This window comes from Heloderma suspectum, chromosome 2, assembly GCF_057233095.1.
Source record: "Heloderma suspectum isolate Gila_16-S chromosome 2, 16-S_ref, whole genome shotgun sequence".
Classification (NCBI taxonomy): Eukaryota; Metazoa; Chordata; class Lepidosauria; order Squamata; family Helodermatidae; genus Heloderma; species Heloderma suspectum.
In genome coordinates this window covers 127,788,606-127,809,564 of record NC_139459.1, presented here as the reverse complement: position 1 = coordinate 127,809,564, position 20,959 = coordinate 127,788,606, and positions in this window count along the sequence as shown.

Genomic DNA, 20,959 nt, shown 5'->3' with positions numbered 1-20,959 from the left:
TGGCTGAGAACTTCGTTTGGCTGATTTTTTTATAAGATGTTACCAAAATTCCGAACTGTCTTTATAAAAAGGACAGGAAGAGCTTGAGGGGTTTTTTTTAACTGAAAATGTAGAAGAAAGCAAAACTAACAGATTTGTTCATCTCTAGACCAAAGGGTTTGAGAGTGCATAGCTCTTCAAAGTCTGGGTTTTAATCCTTGTGTATTCAACTGTGTTCATGGTGCTGAGTTAGGGTTGTCAGCTCTCTCAACTTCATTCTTTTCTTCTTTTCTTTTTTGACAGGCTTTTCATGTTTAACTCCAGCATGATAGGCAGGTACAACACGGTTCTAGCCATGCTAGAAATAGTTGTTTGGCTGGTGCAGATGGAGGAGAATCGCATTTCAATTCTTTTTAAAAAAATGAGAATTGATCAAAATTCACAATTGTTTTCCTATGCAGAACAGAAATAACTTGAGCGTCAGGGTTCCCCTTTTGACCTGAACCCCTGAGCAACTCCATGGCTCTTGGCTCCTTAAGACTCCTACCTTCCTTCTTTTACCTTTCCCTTTCTGATAATGATGGGGGGTTTAGGTTGTAGTTGTGGGGTAACTGACACTCCAGACACCTGGCGTTTAGCCACAGCAGTTTACTGGTAAATTAAAGCAAGCAAATCACAACTAAAGATATTTACACAATAGAGCTAAGTGATACAAAAGAGCTAAGTGATACGAAAGGCATTAAGAGAAAATAAAAGCTGCAAAATGCAAGTTTCTTTACCCTAGCTGTACTTAGACTTCTCCAATCTGCTTCTTCCTGTTCCATCTTCAGGCTCTGGTCTCCCCAACCTGGTCTTCCTGCTATGATCTTTCTGACTCTCTCTTTATATCCTCCTCTCCCAAAATCAAATGTACTGTTTCAAACCTGGAGAACTGAAACCTAACTCAGGAAAATGAAACTTAACCAGGGAAATGAAACTACTTTTATCAGGGTTACCTCCTAACAACAACAACAACAAACCCAGGCTTCTAGGATTGACTTCCCCCCCTTTTTCTTTGCTTCTGTAGGCCTCAGACCTTCACACTGAGATGGGGGGGATTCAAATGTGGGATAAAGTGAAACTATGAGATTTGTCTATCCCTAATTCAGGGGTGTGCTGCCTCTGATCCTGGAGATATCACATAGCCACCAGAGCTAGTAGCTGTTGATAGCTTTATCTTCCATTACTTGATCTAATCACCTTGAATCAGCATCTTCCTTACTGGTGGGAGGGGGGTATTCTGCAGCCTCTGGGCAATTGCAGTATAAAGTCATAATACAGAGTGGTTTAACAGGAACTGGTACCCCAAAATGACTATCTCTGAGAGGTATGGCCAGCTCTGGTATATACAAGTGTCCAACACAAATTTTAAAAAAGTGTCTTTGGAGTCCTTAGAAATGTGCAATCGGACACAGAAATAGGGCTCAAATGGTAGCGGAGTAGGGGAAAGGGTAGTAGGAGAAGGAAGGTGAAAACCAAATGAACACTGTCTGGAGAAAGCAAATTATAAGAAGGCCTACTGATGGATCTTCTCCTCACAGCCTCCATTATTCTAGAACTAGGGCTAACTGGTTCCCAGGTTTGTTCGTTTTTCTCAGTTCAGCCAATAGAATCCAGATAAGATTATTTTGCATTTTTCCCCTCACATCAGGATTGACTCATGTTTAGTACAGACAAGACTAATGGATCAGTTTGTAAACTCAGAAAACAACGAGTAGCTGAGAGACTGTTAGAAAAGAAAGAAACATCCTTCTACTCTCAGTGGTGAAAAATAGTATTTTGTGTTGTGCCTGAAAGAGTGAATTGTCAAACCCACACACACCATGTGGTGTCATTTGGTAGATGAGATACGTCACTTCTTAAGTGGGGGGTATTGTTAAGCTGACTGTCAGTATTGTAGTTGCCACCAAATGTAAACTCCTTTGATATTTTTCTGACAAATGCATCTAAAACCTCACCAGGCTCACAAACCAGAGCACAGGCTACCACTCAGATAACATTTATCAGGACCTACATAAAATAAAAATGTTATCCTGAAGGAGCCAAGATTAAATTTCTATTTGTGTGCTAAATGGAAGAGGCCTAAGGTAATCCTTTTCATTTCCTAGTAGGCACTTCTTCAGGGTGTTATGGCAGTTGCTCCCAGTCATCTCTGAGTTGCAGCCAAGTTTGTCAAAAGTAGAATGTGGACATGGATTTGGGGGTTTCTCCCAAGTGGCATGGGTAATACAAATTGGATGATGATCCACTGAACTCTGCAGTCATTAAGGAGATATGTGCAGTCTGGGCATGACTGTTAACATATTACAGTGGTTCTGATCCTTCCTCTCTGACAGGTACCAGAGGGTAGCACTGGGAGAGGAGGTTTCGGACTTGTGGCCACTCACTTGTGGGGTGCCACAGGGTTCCATCCTCCCCCTGATGCTATTTAACATCTATGTGAAGCCGCTGTAGGCTATCTTCAGGAGGTTTTGGATGCGGTATCATCAGTATGCGGATGACATGCAGCTCTACCTCTCATTCAAATCTTCACCAAGGTTGGCCATAGAATCCCTGTCCAAATGTCTGGAGACAGTGAGTGGCTGGATGGGGAGGAACAAGCTGAAGCTGAACCCTGACAAGACTGAGGTACTTTTGGTGGGAGACGAGATGAGTTTGGGGGATGCTTACCTGGTGTTGAATGGGGTACAGTTACCCTTGAAAGACCAGGTCCGCAGCTTGGGGGTCATCTTAGACTCCCAGCTGTCCATGGAGGCTCAGGTGTAGGGATGGCGGAGAATTCCACCACGGATTTCAGTGAGGCAAAATGCACTGGCATTCGGGCCCCTGAAATCCATGGCGGAATGGCCTGCCACCCCCCCACCCCCCGCGGATCCCCCCGGGATGAGACTTACCTGGGGCGGATGTTTCGGACCGCGGCGGCTCCAGCGGTGGCTTCTGCGGCGGCAGCAGCTGGTCTTCCAACCGGCTGCCGCTGCCGCCATTTGCAGTCTTGTCTTTTTTTCTTTTTTTTTACATAGATGTGATAGGCTACGTAAAGACTTACATAGCCTATCATGTCTGGGTTAAAAAAAAACAAATGCGTACGCAAATGTTGGCGGCTATGGCAGCCGCCATTTGCGTTCCTTATTTTTCGCCATCTTAGTCTACATAAATATTTACGTAGACTATGACGGTGAAAATAAAGGGGAATGCAAATAGTGTAGCGGGCGCTATTTGTGTTCCTTTTTGATTCGCTGTTTTAGCCTACATAAATATTTACGTAGGCTAAAACGGCAAATCAAAAAGGAATGCAAATAGCGCCGACTAAGCTATTTGTGGTCCACTTTATTTTCGCCGTAATAGTCTACGTAAATATTTACGTAGACTAAGACAGCGAAAAATAAGGAACGCAAATGGCGGCCACTGTAGCCACCGCCATTTGCGTACACGTTTTTGGTTTTTAACCCAGACGTGATAGGCTACGTAAGTCTTTACGTAGCCTATCATGGTTGAATACAGAGACGCAAGTGGTGGCAGCTGTGGTAGCCGCCATTTGCGTCCCTGCTACCCAGTGGCCGGATGTCCGGCTGCTGGCGGAGCCGGCCAGCGGCTCTGTGGAATCCCCGTGGTGTGGAACCGGCTGGGCAGGACTCCAGGGGGAGGGACGGAGTGCCTCCCCCCCATCAAGGATTCTGGGGGGAGGGACAGAGAGCCTCCCCCCCACCGCGAAGCAGATCCGCAAAATGGTAAGTAACTTTTGTACATCCCTCCTCAGATGTCAGCTGTGAGCCAGACAGTGCTGTACCAACTCCATCTGATACGGTGGCTGCGCACCTACCTTCCCGACCATCTGCTCCCATCGGTAGTACATGCCCTGGTCTCCTCTCATTTAGACTACTGTAATGCATTCTACGTGGGGTTACCCTTGAAGATGGTTTGGAAGCTGCAGCTGGTACAGAATGCGGAGGCTCGCCTGATTAAAGGCAGCTGCCAGCGAGATCAAATCACTCCAGTGATGAAGGAGCTGCACTGGCTACCAGTTGCTTTCCAGGCCAAATTCAAGGTGTTGGTTTTGACCTTTAAAACCCTATATGGTTCCAGCCCAACCTATCTCAAGGAGCGCCTCCAGCAACACCAGATAGGCCGCTCAACAAGATCAGCCTCGGATGGCCTTCTCTCTGTCCCATCAGCCAGGACAGCTAGGCTGGTGAGGATGAGGGAGAGGGCCTTCTCTGTGGTGGCCCCCACTCTGTGGAACTCCCTCCCTAGGGAACTCCGCCATGCCCCCTCTTTAATGAGCTTCCGCCATGCATTAAAAACATGGTTGTTCAGGCAGGCATTTGGGGTGGGCTAGGGTAATTTTAGAAATGTGATGTTTTTAATGTTGAATTTTATTGTATAAACTGTTTTGATAATTGTACATTGCCCAGAGTGGCTGGGTGACCGGCCAGATGGGCGAGTTAGTAAATAAATAAATAAATAAATAAATAAATATTATTTCTTGCCATATAGTCCTCTCTCCTGACTGAGCTTGGCTCACCGGAGGAGGAGGAGGAGGAGGAAGAAGAAGATGAAGACGAAGACGAAGATGAAGAAGAAGAAGAAGAGGAACCACCACCACCACAACAACATTTCTGTCTTGCTCTACCACTGAGGTACTCAGAGCAGATAAGGGCATAGATTAACGCAATAGTACTAATAAAATACAATCAGTCATTTTATATAGTATTTTATATAGTAATAGTACTAATAAAATACAATCAGTCAATTTACTTAATAAATAAGCAGATAAGGGCATAGATTAACGCAATAGTACTAATAAAATACAATCAGTCATTTTATATAGTATATTATATAGTAATAGTACTAATAAAATACAATCAGTCAATTTACTTAATAAAATCAAGTAAAAAACAAACAAACGCCCCCATGATAGGCTACGTGACGATTAACATAGCCTATCACGGCTAGATTTGCAAAGTCAGCCGTGATAGGCTACGTAAATCGTCACATAGCCTATCACAGGTGACTTTAAAAAAAAAAAAAGCGCGTACGGCTAATAGCAGCCCCCATAGGGAGCCGCCATCCATGTTCCTTATTTGGTCGCTGTAGTCTACGTAAAGATTTACGTAGACTATGGCGAAAATAAGGGCAATGCGAATGGCAATGCGAATCTTTACGTAGACTACAGTGACCAAATAAGGAACGCGAATGGCGGCTCCCTATGGGGGCCGCCATTTGCGTACGCGCTTTTTTTTTTTTTAGAGTCACCCGAGATAGGCTACGTGACAATTAACGTAGCCTATCATGGCTGACTTTGCAGATCTAGCCATGATAGGCTATGTTAATCATCACGTAGCCTATCACGGGGGCATGTTTTTTTTTAACTTTTTATTTCGTGGCCGGGCAAGGCGAGGCGCCTCCTCCCCGGCCTGAATTTCGGCCGGGCGAGGCAGGAAGCCTCCCCCCTGGCCTGAATTTTGGCCGGGCGAGGCGGGAAGCCTCCCCCCCGGCCTGAACTTTGGGGGGAGCAGTGAAGCCCCTCCCCCCCACCGCGAAGCAAGCTGCGAGACCAGGTAAGTGGCTTTCGTGCACCCCTAGTTCCAGGTCCAGCTCATGGCACCAGTGGGACTGCAACTGTCATAGTCCAATTTGCAAGTCTCTACAAAACAGTATATCCTACGTTTGGCTAGAGAAATGAAAAGACTTTTTTCAGGGCCAAATCAAGATAAAGTTATGCTATTTTCAGATTACACCAAAGAAATTGCTGACAAAAGAAGGAAATTTACCAAGGTGAGAATTCACGCAAGACAAATGAATTTACAATATCATATCAAATATCCTGCTAAATTTTGTATTCTTTTTGAAGGCTAGATGAAAAAGAATTTAAATCATGAATTGGCGGAGGCTTGGTTAGCTGGCATACAACGTAAAGCACAGGAGACATCTTTTCTAGATTCGTGAGCTGAGAATTCTTCAATCAACATTGCTGTTTGGATTTGTTTAGGCTACAAGGGCAGGGCAGTATGCCAATGAGGAGGATTGTTCATATATATTCCTGTTTTCTTCTTACTTCTTCTTTTTTATATTAGATATGATATACTTTATATAAATTTTTTATTTGGGTGCTTATAGATATGTACACATTCATATATATATATATATATATATATATATATCCAGAAATGATATTATTTTAAAGAGAGATAATATAAAATATATTAGTGATTTGTTATTATTTTTTACCCTTTTCTTTTTTTTCTTTTCTTTTTTTACTATTATTATTTTCATACTATGAGACCTTGATTAGTAATATTTTTAACTGGCTAGACTTTTAAGCTCTATTATTATATATTAACTGAAGGGCAATATATGCTTAGTGGAAATGAATTGTATGCTTCCTTCCGTGTTATAAGACTGGGGATATGATATTGAAATTTAAGGTTGATTATCTACGCTGTATTGAAGTGTAATAATGGCGATGATATAGGTATAATTTTTTTAATAGAATGATACTTGAAGTCTGTGTGTAATGAAGTTTAAATTTAATCCCTTGAAGTATATTTTTTCTTTTCGCCTTTGGCTTTCTTCCCCCTTTGGCTTTTATTTTCTTTTTTCTCCCCCCTGCCTTCTTTTTCTTGTTATTGTTGTGTCCTCTTAAGAATACTGTATTGTTGGAAACTGTAGATAATGTTTGGGTTGTTGCTATGGTTTATTTCATTTATAAAGATTAAAATAGAATAAAAGTATTTTTTTAAAGGACTTTTCTCTCTGTTAATACAGGGTTGGACAATTACTGTCCATAGGGCTGCACATGGCTCTTGACCTAACTGTATGCAGCCCGCAGCTTCATTTCAAAAATCCTCTGTGTAAGTTCAGTTCAGACCTTTAGCAAGAGCCATCTCGCCTTTCCCTAACATGGCACTGGGTGAGAAAGATGAGGGAAAGTGAGAAAAGGGGTGGCACAGAGAAAGAAAAGAAGGTGGCTGAAAGAGAAGAGGGGCGACCCACCCACTTTTGGCTCTGGCCACCACCAATATGTGGCCCCCAACAGATTACACACAGGGACAGGAAAAAAAGGTTGCCCTCCCCTACTTTATAACTATTGCTTTAGTGTTGATTTATTGAAATGTATTCTTATGGGTTTGGTGTTGTTTTTTTAACTGCTTTAACAAGTCTTCACATCTCCCAGAGAATTGCAGTTGTTGTGTGTCTGCTAAGTATGGTAAATAAATAAATAAACTGGGCTCAGTCAGAGAGGGAGGCTTGGTGGCATGGAAGCCAGTGATGGTGGAATGCAGCTTGCTCAGGGTTTGCCTCTGCTCCATATTCTGGCCCTTCATATCAAGCCAGAATGCAGTCATCGAACTCCTGAGAACAGAGAGATGAACATGCCTTGCAAAGCCTTAGGATCACAGGGCACATCCAAGAGCCTGGAGTGGAAATTCCAGAGGGATGGTGCCACAGGGTTCTTCTATCATGACAGCCAGTCCACAGATGGCTATAAGGAGCCGTCTCTTTTCCATCCTAATGAGTTTTATCTCAAGTTGGTGGGTCACAAAGACTTGGGTTTATATACCTGCGAGGTCCTCGGCACTTCATTTTCATCAGTAAACTTTAAAAAAAAACACAACAACACACATTTACACTGCTCAGTTGTGCTCCACAGCATTTGGGATGCACCTTTTTGTGGGAATATCCATAAGTGAACACAAGGCAGAGTGAGGAAATTGCCTCAGGCAGCAGATTTGGGGTGTCATGAAAGGGCAGCAAATTGCTAGTTATTTACTCAGTTTGTCTTATATTTCTACTTCCAGGGATGGGGAGAGGTGCTTTGGAGATTTCCGGACTCATTTATCAAAATATGACACACTTTGACTCAAGTAGGTGGGAGAGCTGCCGTGCCGTTTGCTTCTCTGCTTCAGGCAGCAAAATATCTTGGTCTGGCCCTGGCAGACATGATGTCATGAGTTCCTTGCGTAGGCTTGCTAGGGAGCGAGATATCTGGGAAAGCTGCCTGCAGAGTCCCTGAGAACCATGTGATTGCTTGCTCGTTTGTTTTAAAGTTTAAAAAGTTGTCCTCACTCTTTGTAAAACAAACAAGCAAGCAAGCAAACAATTCTTCTCTGGTCTTTATGGAGGCATTTGGTGTGGATGGGGATATGAATTCCTTTCTGAGGCCACTAAATGCATGCAACAGCTCATGGCTACAGCAGGACTATTTGGTCTTTCCAGGAGTAAACAGGGGATTACCGAATTTGTTAAAGGCTTTTTGGGGGGGAGGGGGGGGGAGGTCAACTTTTATACATTGGATCAAAACCTACTGTTTTGCTCTAGCATTTCTCCAAGCATATTCTCCTCTATTTCCCCTACTCAGCTTTAATTATCGCTTGAATAATGTCCTAGATGCTTTTGGCTTCCAATCAAGAGACAATGCAGAAGGGGCATATCAGCATCTGAAGCGCTTATTCAGCTTTGAAATGCCGAGTTCAAAGCATTTGCTTTCCCCATAGAAAGCGGCTCTTTATTAATGCTAATTAAATGGTTTGATGCATAAACCAAATCTGGAAAGGCTACAGAGGGAGGCAAAGTGCAGCAAAAAGTTTTTAAGGCTTGTTCCTGGGGTGGTGGTGGAGGGGAGAGAACTGAACACCATTATAGTGATGTAAATTCTTCCTGAGGCAAATGTTGCTATAAACTGCTTGGTGTTCTATTCAGTTGGAGTAGAAATTAGAATCCATCTTCCAAATGGTAGTCAACAGGGACAGCTACAGAATACTTGCCTGCAGAGCTGCATTAAGAATTATCTGAACATAAAATCCATAATATAGAACCAGACATAAAAAAGTTCTGTGCACACCCCAGTCCAGATAAAGAGGTCCATGCACATGCCACTTGCTGAATCAGGAGCTTCAGGCATCAGGAGCTTCTTCTGGCTGAATCTGGACCTTCAGGCATCAGGAGCTTCTTCTGGCTGAATCAGGAGCTTCAGGCATCAGGAGCTTCTTCTGGCTGAATCAGGAGCTTCAGGCATCAGGAGCTTCTTCTGGCTGAATCTGGAGCTTCAGGCATCAGGAGCTTCTTCTGGCTGAATCTGGAGCTTCAGTTGTGCATCCAAATGCAGAGTCAGAAGTGCACCCAAGTGTGGATGCTGCCTTTCTACATTGCATTGCTTTCATTGGGATGCTTGTGCTCTCATTCACATTATAATGCACAGCCACCACTCAAGTGCAACCCACCAGTGATATGTCAATTCTGTTTTAAACTGTGTCGTGGGCTCAGTCAATGCAGGGAACTGTTCTTGAGCTTGCACCTGTAAAATTCAAGGCTCTGACAAAGTCGTAACAAAGTTCCTATGTACAGAAAGAAATGAGTCAGAAACTAATGGAGCAACAAAGGAGCGACAGAAGCTTGTGAATGGAAGAAAAACCAGACACCCATTTGGCCTTCAGTCCAGCTTTGTAAACGCTGTTGCAATTTTTTTTCTGGCCATTAGGAATGGGTGAACATGTGATGCTCAAGCTCATTGAGGTTGTCTGAATTCCTCCTCAGAGGTCGGTTCCCCTCATCTACGTTCATGAATGCGAAGATCTTTTTTCTCTCTCTTTCAGTCTTCAAAAATGCACTTTTTTAAAAGTGTGCACCCAAAATGTCCTTCCCCTCATTCAGTAAAGTGTGAAAATTCACATGTTTCTAACAGGTTTGCAAGAGTTTGGAAATGCGAAAACATTTTCTCCAAAAATGTGTTCAGATTCGGAATCATGGATGGGGCTTCTTCAGGTATTTTGCAAAGAGAAATGAAATCCTTGTGCATCCCTACTGGCCATTTCCCACCGTAAACATAATGTGTCCTTGTACAGCTAGGGATGGACAGACTGTGTGAAATCCACCCCGTCTGTGTTTCACAGATTGCCAGGTGCCATTTATTTATTTATTTATTTATTTATTTATTTATTTATGGCATTTCTATCCCGCCTTTTTTCCTCTTGCAAGGAACCCAAGGCAGTTTACATTCTCCTCCTCCTCCTCCTCCTCTCCGTTTTATCCTCACAACAACAACCCTGTGAGCTAGGTTGGGCTGAGAGTCTGTGACTGGCCCAAAGTCACCCAGTGACCTTCTGTGGCCAAGTGGGGAGTAGAATCCAGATCTCCCAGCTCCCAGTCCAGCACTCTCACCACTACACTACACTGGCTCTTCATGTTAATGTTTTGTTCCGTCGTCCGCTCACAGACAAATGCCATTTTCTTTCTGTCATGCGGAGAAATGCAGAAATAATGATGTAAGAAGTTTTGTAACTGTTTATATAATTTACCTCAGAATGTAACATTTAGCGTACTGTCCCCTGTTCCATTCCACTTTTCCTCGGCAGAAGCTTGTGTATTTTCTTATGAAAAAATTTGTGTAAATTCTGGGAAAGTTAAAAAAAAAATATTTGAAATTCCACGGGCTCCAGGCGGCCTAAGGGGGTCGCTCTGCAGCACATTCCTTAGGTTGGATTCTTAGAAATTAGGGATGGATGAAAGTCACTTACCTGGTCCCGCAGCTTGCTTCGCGTTGGGGGGGAGGCGCTCTGTTCCTCCCCGCCGAAATTCTGGCCGGGGGGGGAGGCGCCCCATCCCTCCGGCCGAAATTCTGGCCGGGGGGGAGGCGCCCCATCCCTCCGGCCGCGAATCCTCCTGGCCGGGTGGGACACAAATGGCGGCGGCTGTAGCTGCCGCTGTTTGCGTCCCTGCAGTCAGCCCTGATAGGCTACATAAATCCTTACGTAGCCTATCACGGCTGACTTTGGGGGGGGGGAAAGCACGTATGCAAATGGCGGCTCCCATGGGCGCCGCCATTTGCGTTCCTTATTTGGGCACGTGTAGTCTACGTAAACTTTTACGTAGACTACGGCGAAAATAAGGGCAATGCTATTTGCGTTGCCCTTATTTTCGCTGTAGTCTACGTAAATGTTTATGTAGACTACACGTGCCCAAATAAGGGACGCAAATGGCGGTGGCCATGGGCGCCGCCATTTGCGTATGTGCTTTCCCCCCCAAAAAAAGTCAGCCGTGATAGGCTATGTAAGGATTTACGTAGCCTATCATGGTGTTTTTTGAAAATCTTGCTGAATAAATGGCTCTGGGTCCATTCAAGCACACCAGGTACACAAGAGCCCTGTATAGGCATCAAACAGGGTAAATATGAATAAGGGACATGAGGTTGTACACACAGGCCCTGCCCCTCTGTCCCCATGCAAGTCATCTCCTCCCCTCAGTCCCTGGCCTCTCCGCATTAAGTAATAATGTCTGAAGAGGGGTTCTACTTGTCTTCACTTGAACATGAGTAGAACTCTCGGCACAATCTGGGACTCTGCTTTATTAGGGTCCTCTGCTCAGAGAGTTTTATTCACATTCAAGTGAACATGAGTAGGGCCACTCTTCAGACCTTGACACTCAACACAGCAAGGTCAGGGATTGAGGGTGCAGGGGTGACACATTCAGGGATGTGGGGCCAGAGCTCCATACTCATGTTTATGTACCCTTGTCAGGCTTGATGCCTGATCAGGGCTAAGGGTGAGTGGCTATCCCCCATTCTGTTCCTTTGTTGTTCCATGGATTCATTCTGCCTGGGGTTCCACTTCAGATGAATTTCAGGTTAACTAAGGTAATTTCCAGAACTGATTCTGGAATTGGAACAAGTGTGGTTTACTGCAGCTTTCACGGTTGCTTCCATTCATGTGTCTTTTCCCACCCCTCCACATTATGGATGTGCAATTGCACATTGATAAAACACTACAAAAACAAGTAGTCATGATGTGGTGTTTTAACAATGCTCAGGAACACATGTACAAATGGGTAAAATAACGCACACAGGGAAACTTGATACAATCTCATCGATATCGTCACCCCCCCCCCCAGAGTTCTATCAATGCACACATGTAAAGCAATAGTGTGTGTAAGAAGAAAGACACAAATGAACTGAAGGAATGGAAAGTTTTGATGAACTGTGCATGCACAGCATCCTCTACAAAATTTGGAAATGAAAAGGAATCATAGAAAATTGAAATGCATTGTTTCTGCTTTGGAAACAAAGCTGAATGATTCATGAAAAAACAAGAAGCATCATGCTGGATCAGACGGATGGTTTATCTAGTCCAGGATTCTGTTATGACAGTGGCCAACCAGATGCCCCGATGAGAAACCCACATGCATGACTCTCCTGGCCACAACTGATATTGAGATATTGAGAGGCATACTGTCTCTGATACTGGAGGTTATACAAAGCAGCATGACTAGTAACCAATGATAGATAGCCTTATCCTTGATCAATGAAAATTCAGAACTGGGGACAAATTCAGACAAGAAGAATTTCAGAAACATCTTAAGTTTTGCATTGGGTGAAGAAGTGGCATGGTAGGGGAAGGGAGGATGTTCCCTTCAGCAGCTGCTCCTAGGGTGGATGGATGGATGGATGAATCTCTCAATTTTGTTTTTTTCTCAGTTTCTCATTTTTTAAAAATTAGAAGTGTAGTTCTTCCCAAACCTTGAGAATTTAAATACAGAAACAAAGCAAAAAACAGTTCTCAGAAAAAGCCATATGCATTTTGTGTGCCTGTCTCCTAAAACATGCATTTTTGTACATAATTTTGCCTTGTATACATATTTTTGCAAGCTCTTGTCCTAATATAATGCATTGTTCTTGTTATTTTCCCTAATATACACATTTTTGTGTGCTCTTACACCTAATTTATGCATTTTTGTCCTCAGTTTTGGACTGGAGAATTCCATTGTAAAATTTGGCAAAGTGCAAATTTCAAAGGATCACTGAGTTTCAATTTGTGTATTGGTTCAAAAGTGCGAAATTAGGTATGCTGGTATAAAAAATGCAAAATGAACAAATTTCTCTCCTATCCCTAGCTGCTCTCAACTCTGCTCTCCACACACTGGGGAGCTGGACTCTAACCATAATCCACAGAAACTGCTGTTATTTTGGTTGTTGGGGAAAGTGTCATCATGATCACAGGAACTATTACTGACAATATTTGTGATCTTTTGGTTGACATTTTTTCTCCACATGTGTAAGTTTGTACAAGGGATGATCATGGTTGTTTATGTGGTCAAAATCGATGGTGAAGTAATCCTACAGCATGAATTACTTCTTTAGAGGAGAGTGAAAAGAAGAAAAAAATATGAAATTAATGACTTCCATACCACCAAACATTTTTGGACACAAGATACTGTCTTTTCTTGGTACAGTCCTATTTATTGTTATGATGTCTACTTCAAGGCAAGTGGGCTGAGGACTCTGTCCTATATTAACTTAATTCTGTAGTGGCAAAGACAATAATAATAATAATTCAGTGCTGTTTTATGATCCCCAAGAGCCACACATTTATTCAGTTATAGCAACATAAATTAAATGCAAAAGATTTAATAATCTCAATGCTTTGGCTTGTAGCCTTACTCAAGGCACTAACCTTTAAGCTAATTTATGGGCTTTTTTTTTACTGACTAAATCATTTGCCTCTGGGAGCTATAAGAAAGATACCCCCTTCCTTTTCTTTTCTGTTTGGTAAATAAAACCAGCTTCCTCTGGAGAAATGTATGATCTGGAAAGTTCTTCTAACGCAGACCACTTTGTTCAAACCCTAGGAGGTTTCAGAATAACTGTTGCTCCCAGGGGTAAAACAGTTAGGGAAATGAATGTGTGAAGCCAGCTTCTTCTTTCTATCATACTGAAAAATTCAGAACCATGGGCTACATTGGTAAATTAATTAAAGTTATGTCTTGCATTTGTAATTACTTATATCATTTTTATACCACCCAATAGCTGAAGCTCTGTCTTACCATATGGATTTTGTAACCCTGAACCAATAAATGTTCATTAGGTATTAACTTTTAGCTAGTCTGCTGCTCATCAGGATATCATGGGGCACTTTGTCGAAAGCTTTGCTGAAGTCGAGGCATATTATGTATGTTCACAGCACCTTCAAGTTCCCTTCAGGTCCTTGTCTCCCATATCCATGTCACTGCTGGTAATCCCATTTGTCTACTTTTAGCCAGTTTTGCACAGGAACATCCAACAGCTTTATCTACCAGGTTCCCACCTATCATCTCTTAGTTACTCTCCATCCATTTTTCTGGTACTGCTAAATGTCCAGATATACCAACCTTGTTTTATTGAGCATTTCTTTTACTGGAAATGAACTATTGCTTTCTCTTTAAAGCAGTAACAGTGCAAAACACGAAGCATATATATATATATATATATATATATATATATATATATGTAGTCCCATAAGAGAGATGGAATTCAATCAAACCCAGTTTCTCCCAGCAATCTTATAGTCTTATTTTGAAATGTCTCTCCAGCCTTTCATTCGTTAAAAGATTAAAAATGGCCACAATTTGTGTCTTTGACAGAAGCCGTCCCTATCACTTTCTTTTTTATTCCATCCCAGTAACTCAATAATAAAAGTCTGTTTTACAACAGAACATTTTTTACCATGACCTTGGATTAGTTAAATAGAGAAAAGAAACAGACATTCATTTCTTTTCTTCAAGGGCATTATGAAAAGCTGGGGAAGAGAAAGCAATAAATAAATAAAAATCAGCAAAGGAAGGCTCAAAAATCACCAGAGAAAGCCTAGTGAAGTTTGGAATCCCCACTGAAAAAATAAATGTTAATCATACTGAAATTCCATTTGCTCCCCTTGCAATTCATTGGATGTTTCTTCTGAGCATGACCCTCCAAACCTGCCTTGGAATTTCAATTTAGGTGAAATTCTGTGACCATTCTAGTCCCAGATCTTATCATCCTTGCCTCCTACAAGGACAGCATCATTTAACATTCTCCAGGGCATCCAATGTAGGTAACAGATATGTAGAGGGCATCCACAAATCAGGTTGAATAGCAACCTGCATCAAGGTTAGCCTGTGGGCACAACAATATTTTGGGTTAGTAGTCACAACTAACTTCTGAAGTTACATTTATGAGTCAACAATTTGATTTAAGGCATTCCTTAAATGAAAGAATCAGTAAACAAATTATTTAAATAAAAACAAAACACGTCTCATTGGGACTTCCACAAGTGGTCCTCCATTTGTGGGAATTATCTTTGATTTACAATGAACCAGAGTCATGTTTCCAGTTACAAAGTGGTTTTCCTATTTGACTGTTCATATTCTGAGGAAGCATCACACCAGATCTTCTTTTAGTCAGTAATATGTTAATGCAAAGGAACTAATATAAAATATTCTAACAGGTGCAATTTGAACCACCAGGTGTAACATTCCAGATTAATATATGCACGAGGGAGCAAAATACCCACCTTTTTAAGACAAAATAGCTTGGTAAACACCACAGAGGTAAGAGAACTGCAGCAGACACTAAATTGCTGCAACATGTCACACCAGACTGAAATGAAGATAAATCAGGTCCCATAAACGTTTTTCTGGCTCTCTTCACAATTAGAGAAATACCTTAAGGCTGCAAGCCTATGCACACTTACCTGCGAATGATCGCTATTGAACACAGTTACTTCCGAGACTTATTTTTGAGTATTTATTTATTTATTATTAAATTTATTAATCGCCCATCTGGCTGGTCACCCAGCCACTCTGGGCGTTGTACAACATACAATAAAACAGTTCAAAACAATAACATTCTATGATAAAAACATTTTCTAAAATACCCTAACCCACCCCAAATGCATGCCTGAATAACCACGTTTTTAATACTTGGCGGAAGGTCATTAAAGAGGGGGCATGGCAGAGTTCCCTAGGGAGGGAGTTCCACAGAGTGGGGGCCACCACAGAAAAGGCCCTCTCCCTCGTCCCCACCAGTCTAGCTGTCCTGGCTGATGGGACAGAGAGATGGCCATCTGAGGCTGATCTTGTTAAGTGGCCTGTCTGGTGCTGCTGGAGGCGCTCCTTAAGATAGGCTGGGCTGAAACCATATAGGGTTTTAAAGGTCAAAAACCAACACCTTGAATTTGGCCTGGAAAACAACTGGTAACCAGTGCAACTCCTTCAGCACTGGAGTGATGTGATCTCGCCGGCGGCTGACTTTAATCAGGCGAGCCGCCGCATTCTGTACCAGCTGCAGTTTCCGAACCGTCTTCAAGGGTAACCCCACATAGAGCACATTACAGTAGTCTAAATGAGAGGAGACCAGGGCATGTACTACCAATGGGAGCAGATGGTCGGGAAGGAAGGGGCGCAGCCGCCGTATCAGATGGAGTTGATACAGCGCTGTCCGGCTCACAGCTGACACCTGAGCCTCCATGGACAGCTGGGAGTCCAAAATGACCCCCAGGCTGCAGACCTGGTCTTTCAAGGGTAGCCGTACCCCATTCAACACCAGGTCAACATCCCCTAGCCTTCTCTTGTCTCCCACCAAAGGTACCTCGGTCTTGTCAGGGTTCATATATAGGTAAACATATATAGGGTTGCACTGTAATTTAATACATAGCATGGGATTAGAACTCAGTTATCTTTATTTTCAGCCATTAATAACTACATTCCACAAGCTTTTATACAGACATTAATTCCTGTCTTGATGGATATATAAAAATGGAGGGTGTTTGATCGATTTGATATTTGTGAATCCCAATATGAACTGATCTGAACAATCCAAATGAATGGGGAGATCAGAATTAATTTTATTCGATTACATTTTTAATCTGTCCAGTAACAAAAGTTCTCTGGTAGGATTATGTAACATTATCCATTGGCTTTGGCATTTCCGAAATGTTCTGACACTGTTCTGGGAATAAAAATGTAATATGCATTTTTAAATGTATTTTGAAGAAACTGCATTTAAAAATACATATTTAAATTCAGAGTTGTATATGCATTTTAAGAAAATGCCAATATGTGCAGAAAACAGATGGGATGGATTTATGAGTGAATACTGATTTCCCCATCCCAAGTAGAAATAAGACAAAGGTTGCAATCCTATGTTCACTTACTTGTGTGTTGACCCCATTGAATTCAATTGGACTTCTGAGAGGATCTGGCTGTATGGTCACATGCATGCCACAAAATTATATTGGTTTTTATACCTGTTTGTTGTGGCTTTCCTCAAAGATGGCTAGACCTGTAATTTTGTGAAAGGGCAGAGAATTCTCTGTTAGAGTTTATTGGCCTCCCATATGACAATCCTGAAAGTTCTGAGAATGATTTGCCTTTTTCAGATTGCAGGTTGCCAGGTGTCTTTTAGTCTGTCATCTGCTCATTGACGGAATCAGAATTTTTTTCCCATTTGGAAAAGTACACCAAAAATTCTGCTGCAATTTATGTAACTTCCATATTTTATAATTAACAGTTTGCCTATTGTTTCTTAGCTCGGCATTCAATCAATGAGCAGAGCACACAAAGAAAGAGTGCTATGCAGCAGAGGCTGAACAGAAATCAAAGATGTATTGCCTGTGTCTGATTTTTTTTTAAGGGAGCAATCCTATCAAGATAGGCGGCCGCCTCCAAACTCGGAGGTGACTGCCTATCCAAAGCAGGGCAGGAGAAGCATGGAGGGATCATTCCCTCCACGCTCCTCCTGCCCTGCATTTTCGGCTAGACAGCCGCTTTCAGCTGTCTAGCCATGGGAGGGCAGAGTGGGGGAGGAAGCTGCCATACAACACATAGGATGTGTTGTACAGGCATTTCCGTGTGCCCCGGAATGCCCCATTTCAGCTGCTCCATGCTCCTCTTGCAAATGTGGAGGATGGGGCTGTTCCATGCTGCCTCTGAGGCAGCAGGGAAGTGAGGGGAGGTCAGTTCTCTGGGAACCAACCTCGGAGCGCGGGCTCTGAGGTCAGTTCCCGGAAAACAGCATATCCTATAGCCACTGTCTAGTGGCCATAGGATTGCTCCCTAAATGGCATATACATTCACTTATTTCCTAGTAACTTCCATACTTTTGTATGACTAAATTTGCATACAATTCCAGAAAGTTTTTTTTTAAAAAAGCCCACAAGTCTGGAGACCTACTGATTGTGTACAATCTGCTCCATGTTTAATGGATTGTCAGCCACCTTTTGTACCAGTGTCCATTCACAGACAGATTTTTATTTTTTAAATGTTATGCAGAAAAATATGCAAATAATTCCATAAGAAGGTTTGCAACAATTTACATAATTTACCTTAGTAAATGACACTTAGTGTATTGTCTCCCATTCCATTCAACTTTTCCCTGCATATATTTACCAGTTTCAGCCAAAACTTGTGTATTTTCTGACGAATAAATATGGGTAAATTTGGGGAAAGTAAAAATAAATGAATGAATGAATGAATGAATGAATGAATGTCTGCAGACTCCACACAACCCAAGGGGGGGTCGCTCCAAGCAGATTTTGCAGGTTGGTTTCTTAGAAATCCAAGCTCTTTTTACCCCATCTTGAATTTCTCCAGCATCCCTACACAACTCCATGTGATTAGGAAGGTGCCATTCCGTTGCAGGATCCACAGGTAGGGATGCTGGAGAAATTCAAGATGGACTAAAATGAACTCGAATGTCTAAGAACCCGACCTGCAGAATTTGCAGTAGACTGACCCCCTCAGGCCACCTGGAGTCTGTGGATTTTCTAGGGATGGACGAAAGTCCCTTACCTGTCCTCGAAGCTTGCTTCGCGGTGGGGGGGAGGCGCTTCGCTTCTCCCCCCGAAGTTCATGCGAGAAGAGGGAGGCACCCCGCCTCGCCCGGCCAAAATTCAGGCCGGGCGGGAGGCGCCCCATCCCTCGCCGGCGAAATTCAGGCCAGGTAGAAGCGCCCCGTCTACCCGGCTGCGGGGAAAAAAAAACAAAACCACCCCCGTGATAGGCTATGTAATGGTTAATGTAGCCTATCATGGCTAGATTTCCAAAGTCAGCCGTGATAGGCTACGTAAATCGTCACGTAGCCTATCATGGGTGGAAAAAAAAAAGCGCGTACGCAAATGGCAGCCCCCATAGGGAGCCGCCATTTGCGTTCCTTATTTGGTCCCTGTAGTTTACGTAAAGATTTACGTAGACTACGGTGAAAATAAGGGCAACGCAAATAGCGTTGCCCTTATTTTCGCCGTAGTCTACGTAAATCTTTACGTAGACTACAGGGACCAAATAAGGAATGCAAATGGCGGCTCCCTATGGGGGCCGTCATTTGCGTACGCGCTTTTTTTTTTTTTTCAAAGTCACCCGTGATAGGCTACGTGACGATTAATGTAGCCTATCATGGCTGACTTTGGAGATCTAGCCATGATAGGCTACGTTAATCATTACGTAGCCTATCACGGGGTTTTGTTGGTTTTTTTACTGCACTTGTAATGGTGGCGGAGGCAGCCGGTCGAAAGACTGGCTGCTGCCCCCGCCCCTGATGAAGACCCGACGAACCGCCGCCGGGACCCGCCGCCAGGAGGGACATTCGTGAAAGGTAAGTCACATCCCGGGGGGGGCCGGGGGGTGGAGAATTTCACCACCGATTTCAGGGGGCCGAATGCGTTGGCACTCAGCCCCCCAAAGTTTCGGGGAGAAATTCCCCCCCATCCCTAGGATTTTCGGATGATTTTTTTTTTCTTTCCTGAAATTTACACATATAAATTTGTAGGGAAATAAGTACATTTCTGCTGAGGAAACATTGAATAGAATGGGGGACAATACACTAAATATTACATACTTAGGTAAATTATGTAAATACCTACATAAATGCTTACATAATTATTTGAGTATTTTTCCACGTGACAAAAAAATACATATATTGGCATCCATCTCTGGGTGGATGATGGAATAAAAGGCACCTGACAATCCGCAAAACACAGATAGAGCGGATTTTACACAGTCCATACATCTCTATCCAGAGGTCAAATTCATAGAAATCTGAAGTTATTTGAACCTGTTTTGGATTACTCCGACATCCCTAACTGAACATATGGCAAAGGAAGGAGTAGGGCAGTAGGTTCCCCCAGTGTGGCAACCCATTGCCCCCCCCCCACACACACACTCTGGCCATTTATAGGCCAAAAGTCTGAAAAGAGGCACCTATGCACGTACCGCCAGATATGCATAGCTGCTCCACGCCATCAGGAACAACAAAACAATCTTGTGTTCAAGGGATAAGAGCACAGAATCCAGATTTATTTCATAAGAGTTATTCCAAAAGTTCTTTTATGATAGAGTGGGAGTGCCAGGTTTTTAATGATCCTGCTGGTGGAGGCTGGTGGCTCCAATGTCAGTGAGGAGGTGAATCCTCTCCGGGTTTCAGTTAGTACCAGTCTGAACTCTAAAGGAGCTATCCAAGGTGAGGAGCCTAAATGGCAGTGCATGCATAGGTGTGGAGCACCATAGGTCCTTTAGAGTTTTGACTGGTTCTGACTAAAACCTGGAGCAGATTCACCACCCCACCGACATCAGAGCCACCAGCCTCCACCGACAGGATCATTAAAAACCTGGCAATCCCACTATCATAAAATAACTTTTGGAATAACACTTATGAAATAAATGTATAATACATAGTTTGAACTTTAAAAAAAAATGTGTTTTCTTCAGAGATTAAAGCCATTCCTGGATATTAGTTTCTTACCTAATAGGCTGTAGATAATTAGATGGCATTTCCTGCCATGTTCCTGTGTGAATTACTTCCATCAGTGTGTTCAGTACGTTTTACAAGGAATCAAGCTTTATGGGGATTGTAACTGACTTAAATGCATTTATTACTCACTGGGCAATATGCTTCTTATAACAATCAAAGATTTGTCTGTCTTAAGGGAGGGCAATGCTAACAAGATGGCAGCTGCCTTGGGATTAACATCTTTATTACTAATGTAAGAAACTTGAATAAATTTGTAAAAAAACAAAGACTCAAGATATACACATAGTAAGTAGGGATGGTGGAGAATTTCTCCCCAAAACTTCGGGGGGCCGAGCGCCAACGTGTTCGGCCCCCCGAACAAGTTTCGGGGAGAAATCCTCCACACACACCCGCACCCCGCACCACCCCCGGGAC